Below are 8,065 nucleotides of genomic sequence, written 5' to 3'. Positions count from 1 at the left end.
AGTTGTTTATCTGCCCCTTTAACTATCGCTGAGTCTCCCTGGGGCAATGTGGTCACTAACTCATGAAAAGGAGCGTGACTGTCCTTCCATGGAAGAGGTGCGTGGGCTGTGTCTTTACTCTGCCCATCAACTGCGTCCCTCCAGCCTCTGTTTCCCCTCTCCCATCCCTTTCTCCTGTAAACACTGTCCTGTGTCGCAGAAACACGTAAAGCTGTGGACGGTGATGGGATGGGCTTTTTCAGCAATGGAGCTGGCACTCCCCATCACTTCATGGGTTCGCCTGAAGGCATTTTGATTGTTTGAGGTTCTACAAACGGAGAAAGTCTTTTCTGAAGTTTGGGGGTTGTCACTTTATCTTTGCTTTTTGGTGTCTTGGGATAGTGAAAAGAATCTGGAAGAAACCACGTTTGCGTGTGGATGAGATTACTCAAATACACAAAAATCTGCAATTGGAGGGAGAGGAATGAGTTTGTTGGAAGTGAGGCTTCCTGCCATTTGATCTCACAGGTTCTCTTCAACTGAACAGAAAGGGCAGGATATCCAGGCTTTGCACAGAAAGCTGTGGTCGGAGGTGGGCCATGCTCACCAAATGCTCCAGGGGTGCCCCACACCTCCCAGCCTCCCTTGGCAACGAAGGCAGGGAAAAGGCAGTCGTCCCTTCAGGGAAGGGGCAGGTAGGAGCTGGAGACCCTGCCTCTCCTCCCAGATGGTGATAAACATGGGATCCTGGGTGCAAGACGGAGCTGAGAGAGAAATTGCCGTGCTCCGGGTGAAGCTGCTGAGACATAGGGTGCACGTGTTACTGCAGCACAGCCTACTCCACCCTGACTAATCTGAGGAATTGCCACTTCTCCTGCTGCCTCTCACTGTACCTCATTCCTGTCCTACCCTCCACTGTGACATCAACTCCCCATTTTTGTCCCTGGAAACAACTTTAAATTTGTTGGTTGTTTTGGGTCAGGTAAGTTAATATCTGATAGCATCGGTGAGACCTCAGTGGCCAGAGAGAAGCGTCCAGATGGCTCTTGTTGGCCTGGTTGTGTCCTGATGGGGTGGGTGACTGGGATGATGTGATGATCGTGTCTTGGTCCTGTACCTGCTGGGCCAGGCAGCCTCAGCGAGTGTCCTGGGGAACATGTGCCCTGCATCTGGTGAGTGAAGCTGGCCCCAGCCAAGTCCCAGCCACCCCCGGGCCTGGCGTTCTGTAACTCTGGGATCCGTTCTTCCTGCAGCCCGGGGGCTGGGGCAGTCACAGAGCAGTGGGGACGAAGCAGCTGGCTCCAGGCCTCTCAGCTGCCACCACAGCCTCCAAGAGACCACCCCTCTCCCATGCCAGGAGATTCTATTAATGTCATCCATTCAGGTGCTGGGTGAGACCAAGTAGACCTGGCACTGTGACATATTTCCAAGTTCAATGAGGTATTTTCCAGTTTGAATCCCACAACCTGTGCTATTTAAAGGAAACTGACCTAGAAAAAGCAAAATAAAATTAGATAGTGATTCACATTTGTGTTAAAACTGATAAATAAAACAGAATTTTGTAGCCTGACTTGAAGATGTGGCTATTTGGTTACTAATTCTGTGAAAAGTGTATTTGGTAAGAGCACTGAAATTCGGCACCAATTCAGACTGCAGTAAGTATGTTACTGAGGACACACAAGGAACCCGAGAGTCCTGAGGCCAGAAGAGGGAACGCAGCAGGTGGGACCGGGTCTGGTGTTGAAGAGACACAGTGGCCGACCAGTCAGCAAGGATGAGTGCAGGGAGGGAGCGATGGGGGCCAGGTGCCGGCCGTGGGGTTGCTACCCCTTGGCTGGTTAGGGAAGGCATCATCGAGCTGAGATCTTGATGAATGGGGACCAATTAGAGGAGGAGAGTGAGAGAGGCACAGGTGGGGAGAGGAGATGGGAGTTAGGGGAGGTGACGGCAGGTCCCAGGGTCTTAGTCACAAAGTGGAGACGGACGTCCGGGATTTGGAGAGATGGCGGCTTAGTTGGGATGGATGAGTTTGAATATCGGCAGGTGGACACCTCCAGGGTCTCTTTCTTTCCTTTCCAAAGTCCACTGTGAGTCTGCGACGATCCGAGGCAGCTGTCCTTTGTGGGTGACTCTGTGCCCGGGTGGAGTTTCCGATCTTGGGAGCCCACATCTGCCTGAATGCGACGGCGGGGACTCACCTACAGTCAGTGCTTTTTCCTAGAAGTGGCCGCACCACTTCCTCGAGGCCTGCACGCTGGAGCCGGCCAGCTGGCCCCGCTAAATGCAGAGGAGGCTGGGGCGTGGCTTCCTGAGCCGTGGATGGACATGGGGAGAAGGAGGGTTGTCTCCTAGGGCAGGTAGGGGCTTGGCTGTGCAGAAAGTGGTCATGCAGGAACCTGGGAAGTCACTGAGATTTGTAAGCGAGTGCGTGTGTGTGCGCATTGTGTGTGTGTGGTGGGACATCACTGAGATTTGTAAGCGAGTGTGTGTGTGTGCATGTGGTGGGATGTCACAGATTCGTGAGCGAGTGTGCATGTGTGTGCGCATTGTGTGTGTGGTGGGACATCACTGAGATTTGTGAGCGAGTGTGTGTGTGTGGTGGGAAGTCACTGAGATTTGGGAGCGTGTATGTGTGTGTGAAGTTGCTGAGATTTGTGAGCAAGTGTGTGCGTGTGCTTGCATGTGTAGTGGGAGGTGCTGAGACTTATGCTGCTAGGATGAGCTGAGTCGCAGGTTTGAGGGTGCCTCTGGCTGAAGTATGGATTGAAGGGGTGGCTGTGCGTAAGGGGTCAGTCTAGAGTCCCCTGCTCTACCCCAGGGTAATGAGGCCCATGGAAGCTGGAACCAGCAGTGTGGTGCTGGTGAAATAGATGGATCCTAGGGCCCTGGTTTGCACCAGGGATGGACTGGGTGCTAGGAGCTGACAGGCCCCCTTGGAGGAGCGCTGGCTTTGGTGGGAAGGAGGTAACTCCGGTTTGGGTTTGAGCTGAGGTCGCTTTATCCTAGGCTGGTAAGGACAGCATTTCACCTCCAGCAGCCCCTCAAGAGCCCTGACCAACGCCTGGTGGGGAGGTGGTGTGGGATAGGAGCAGAGTGCAGCCTCAGAGTGGGTCAGGCCCCCACGGAGCTCAGAGCCAGGCATCGACCCGCCGTCCTCCTCCTGCATCTCCTTCCTCCCACTGCAGGCCGTGGGCAATAACACAGCGTCAGGTCAGCCCAGGGCCTGCTGCTCAGTGGGTGCTCAATACCTGCAACCTGTGGGGCCTGGAGGCCATGGACGTTTGCTGCATTCATAATAACTTCCACAGCTAATGGAGTCTCACAGCTTGTTTACTTCATTTTAAGAAGTACTGATATTTCCCTTACTATAATTTGCCCCACATTAACTTAAGCATGATGGGGTCTGTGTTTCGGATGCGTATGTGTAACTCTCATTAAAGCTAATTGGAGCTGTGTGCGTGCGTGGAAAACGCAGGGTCCTCCTGCCTCCCACAGCAGAGAGGCCAGCCTGGCAGTCGCGGACTTGCCAGGCTCTCCTTCAGGAGGTTCCCGCTCTGCTTTTGAAGAGGACGGGGGCCACCACTGAGTCCTGAAATGATGTCAAGAGTAATGGCCAAAAAAAAAAAAAAAAATCTGTAGTGACACAGTGTGGGGTCACAGAGTTGGCAGAGCCACGGTTTTATGCTTTGCTCATTGATAATTATGAAAATCTTTTGGAGAGGAGAAAAATATTTTCTGAAAAATTTCAACAGGCATCTTATCTTCACATAATTAATACACTACAGGAATAACATTCCAGTGTAAAACGTAAACATTTTTTTTTTTGGCCTTCCGTGTAATTTACAATTGTGCATCTATCACATAATAAATGACAGACAATGTTCGTAAAAGAACATAGAGGCCTCGTGTAGCCCAGGCAGGAATCGGTAGCCTATAAAATATTGAGGGCGGCTTTCAGGTTAGTAGCCATGTGAAAATGCACGTAATCGAAGCAGGCACCATTAGTTAAGTTTCATATTCTATTCATATAAATATTTCAGGCTTCTCTCTTTTGCCATCCTATGACATTAGACACCTGCAGAGTAGCAGCATCTCTTTAAAATCCTGGATAAACTATGACACAGGCCTCCATGGAAATGATTTTCCCTTTAGTGATGGACTCATAGGCATTTTACTTAAAGTATCATTTCCTGGCCGGTCACAGTGGCTCACATCTGTAACTGCAGCACTTTGGGAGGCTGAGGTGGGAAGATGGCTTGAGCTCAGGAGTTTGAGATCACCTTGGGCAACATGGTGAAACGCGTTTCTACAAAAAAATGTAAAAATTTTCTGGTCACGATGATGCACCCCTGGGGTCCCAGCTACTTGCGGAGGCTGAAGCACGAGGATGGCTTGAGCCCAGAAGGCGGAAGCTCTAGTGAGCCAAGATCACACCACTGCACTCCAGCCACTGTGCTCCACTGGATCTGAGCAACAGATCCAGATCCCATCTCAAAAAAAAAAATTGTTTTTTTCCTTTTGTTTTAATTCACACCATAAATGTTTCATCTCCTCCTGCCTGTGCCGGGTGGCGTTGCGGCTCTGACACTCATCACCGGCTGTCACATGCTCTGGGCGGCATGGCCACACAGCGATTATGATTTCTGTAGCTTCCCTTCTGGGGAATTTGAATTCTTTTGGATATGATATTTTTGAGTGTTGATCTCAGAGTCACTGTGCCCGGTTTTGGAAACGTGGCCGGCTTCTGGGCAAACACTTAACACAGAGAGTGGCTCTGCCCTGGAAGGAGGCCTGTTGGCAGCACCAGCGGAAAGGATGCCCGTGGTCCCTCGTGCCCAGGGCGGGCCCAGCTCTCCTCGGTCCGTGGTCAGTCACACGGGAAACCACACGTGGGCAAGGCTTGTTGGAAACATGCTTGCGGAGGTCCTGGGAGCTGTGAGAGCCTCGGCGATGACGCGCTTCCGTCCCGCCTTCGTGTCCGCTTCCCTTTATGGGCTCATGAGGTCCTGGGAGCTGTGAGAGCCTCGGTGATGACGTGTTCCGCCACGCCTTCTGTCCGCCGCTGTCGTGCTTCCGTCCCGCCTTCGTGTCCGCTTCCCTTTATGGGCTCATGAGTCCCTGGGAGCTGTGAGAGCCTCGGTGATGACGTGCTTCCGTTCCGCCTTCGTGTCCGCTTCCCTTTATGGGCTCATGAGTCCCTGGGAGCTGTGAGAGCCTCCGTGATGACGTGCTTCCGTTCCGCCTTCGTGTCCGCTTCCCTTTATGGGCTCATGAGTCCCTGGGAGCTGTGAGAGCCTCGGTGATGACGTGCTTCCGTTCCGCCTTCGTGTCCGCTTCCCTTTATGGGCTCATGAGTCCCTGGGAGCTGTGAGAGCCTCGGTGATGACGTGCTTCTGCTCAGCCTTCGTGTCCGCTTCCCTTTATGGGCTCATGAGTCCCTGGGAGCTGTGAGAGCCTCGGTGATGACGTGCTTCCGCTCCGCCTTCGTGTCCGCTTCCCTTTATGGGCTCATGAGTCCCTGGGAGCTATGAGAGCCTCGGTGATGACGTGCTTCCATCCCGCCTTCGTGTCCGCTTCCCTTTATGGGCTCATGAGATCCTGGGAGCTGTGAGAGCCTCGGCGATGACGCGCTTCTGTTCCGCCTTAGGGTCCGCCTCCCTTTATGGGCTCATGAGTTTCTGCTTCAACACCAGGCAATTTTTTTTTTCTTTTGCCTCTAGCCCAGTTTTAGAAAGGACTGTATCTTGGTCCTTCTTAATGGTATAAAAGACATCCTCAGCCCGCCAGATTCTCCTGCATTTGAGTGACGACATGCTTCTCTGGCTGTGACCAACTCTTCTCCCTTTCTTTTTAAATGGCAGGACTTCTTGTTCAATACTTGCTGGATATGAAGTGAGTGGGATGGGAGTGACGTTCCACATGGAAAAGGTGGGGATGTGAGGAAGCCCCCGTGGTACAGCCGTGCCCCCAAGTCTCCCTGACCTTCGCATTTCCATCACCTTTTAATCTTACTGACTTATTCACTGATCTATACAGCTGGCACCCTGCCGTCGAGATGGGCAGGGTTTTTTTGATGGTGGCATCAGGAGAAAGTCTGCTGTTTGAGGAAAGACCAGAAGCCCGAAGCTTCAGCTGAAGTTTTGGTGGGAATTTGATCATAGATCAGGCATCGGAGACTACTGGGGGCTCTTCTCTGCAGGCTCTCTCTCTCTGTCTCTCTCTCCCCCCACCCCAAATCAGGTATTAACCTGCTTCTCTTCCAGGATAAAGTCCTGTGATGATGTTTCCTGCAGTTATGTTGGACAGACTCTAGGAAAATCAGCATGACTACAGCGGGAGGTTTTTGGACAGTTTACAAAAATTTTTTGAAATAGTATTAGATTTACACAAAAGTTGCAAAAATTGTACAGACAGTTCCCATGTGCCCTTCCCCTACCTGTCTGGTGTCAGCATCTTGCATGGCCATGTGAGGACTGTAGAATTAAGAAATTAACATTTGCATAATGCTGTTGACTAAGTGGCAAGCTTCACTCTGATTTCACCAGTTTTCCCAACAATGTCCTTTTTCTGTTTCAGGATCCAACCCGGCGCCTCCCATTGCATCCGCTCCTCACACCTCCACCGTCTCCATGGCGTGACAGTTCCTTAGTTTTTCCTTGTTGTTCGTGACCTTCACCTTTTGGAAAGGTACTGGCCAGTCACTTTGCAAAATGTTCCTCAGTTTGTGCTTGCTTGATGTTTTCTCCTGATTAAAGTGATGCATTTTGGGCAGAACATCATAAAAGCAATGATGAATGATTTTCAACAGATCATATCCAGAGGTGTGTGACATAGAGGTGCCAAACCCTGGCGATGTTGCCCGTGATTGCTTGGCGAGGTCTCCCAGGGTTACAAAGTTACTAACTCTCCCTCTGTACTTAGTAAATAACTCCAGGAAGCAGAGATACTTTGAAAGTATTTAAATATTCTACTACATTTAAACTTTTGCTCACTGATTTTAGCATCTCTGGGTAGACTGCCCACAACAACAGTTATAGTGTGGTTTTCTAGCTCCCTCATTTCTTTTACATTTAATTGGAAATTCCAATAAGGAAGAATTTCCAAATTCCACTTGGAAATTCTCCATAAGGAAGTTCTGTCCCTTCCACCCATTATTTTACTTTACTTATTTCCATGTTGGACTTTGGAACATTTAGACTGATCTTACCATGAATTCACATGGTTCCATGTATAAAGCTTGGCTGAAAATGTCCACTGGAATTAAACCTTTATATTGGGATTTATTTAGGACATCTTCATAGGTCTGGTATCATTTTATTCTCTCTTTGAATTCATGACATTTTGCCCATGTATGTGTCCACCTCAATGCGCCATGTTAAGACTGTTGACCACTTAAGACAGTATCTTGTGATTCAGCACCAGGTACTAATCAAAATTCTTTGAAATAATAACACAGGGTCAGTGTAAATTCACATGTTTAAATATAAACAAAGAAAAAAGTTCAGAGAAAGCAAACAATTAGCGGAAGCTACTAATTCAAAAACGATGGAAACAACATCTTTCCAGGCACTATACGTCTTCATGCTTCCGTCTTTCTGAAAAATGGTGCATGGATATTAAAGAAGGTTTTTGCAGAATGGGATGATTCGGATGTCTGTCTTATGCATGTAAATGTTTTACTGCAGCTGGTGTTAGCCAGGAAACCAAGATAGTTCTTCCTAAGCTTTAAATCAGTTGTTTTATAGAGCACAAAGAATTTTTTATTATAACATAATTCTGTGCATAAAATATCACATTAAAAGAAGAAGATAAAGTTTTGTACTTTCATTCTCCGTTAATTTGACCAAAAACAATTTGCAGAGAAATATAACCAATCAGAATTCACTGCTGCAAGGCCAGTAGGACTTGAGGTCCAGGTCCAGGGGCAGCTGGGGGAAGTCCTTGGTGACCAGACCCCAGGGCCGTGGTGGGATATTTTGGTGGCTGCCGTGAGAAGGCCGTTTTAACAGTGGGGAAAGCACTTGGGGGCTGACGGCTGTCAGAGTCAAGCTCTGTATCAGATGCATCCCAGGCACAGACCCTTGCA

At 49.5% G+C, this 8,065-nt stretch overlaps 1 long non-coding RNA gene across 1 annotated transcript; it reads left to right on the top strand.

Moving 5' to 3' along the window:
- The first annotated feature begins 5,461 nt into the window (after positions 1-5,461).
- Positions 5,462-6,763, top strand: LOC129018851 (uncharacterized). Its single transcript, XR_008495439.2, has 2 exons — positions 5,462-5,871; positions 6,556-6,763. It is a non-coding gene; the product is annotated as an uncharacterized LOC129018851 (long non-coding RNA).
- The last annotated feature ends 1,302 nt before the right edge of the window (positions 6,764-8,065 follow it).

The sequence above is a fragment of the Pongo pygmaeus genome, chromosome 17 (assembly GCF_028885625.2).
Source record: "Pongo pygmaeus isolate AG05252 chromosome 17, NHGRI_mPonPyg2-v2.0_pri, whole genome shotgun sequence".
In the NCBI taxonomy this organism is placed as follows: Eukaryota; Metazoa; Chordata; class Mammalia; order Primates; family Hominidae; genus Pongo; species Pongo pygmaeus.
The sequence above is the reverse complement of the archived record's forward strand: the minus strand, read 5'-3'. Positions and strand labels throughout refer to the sequence as shown.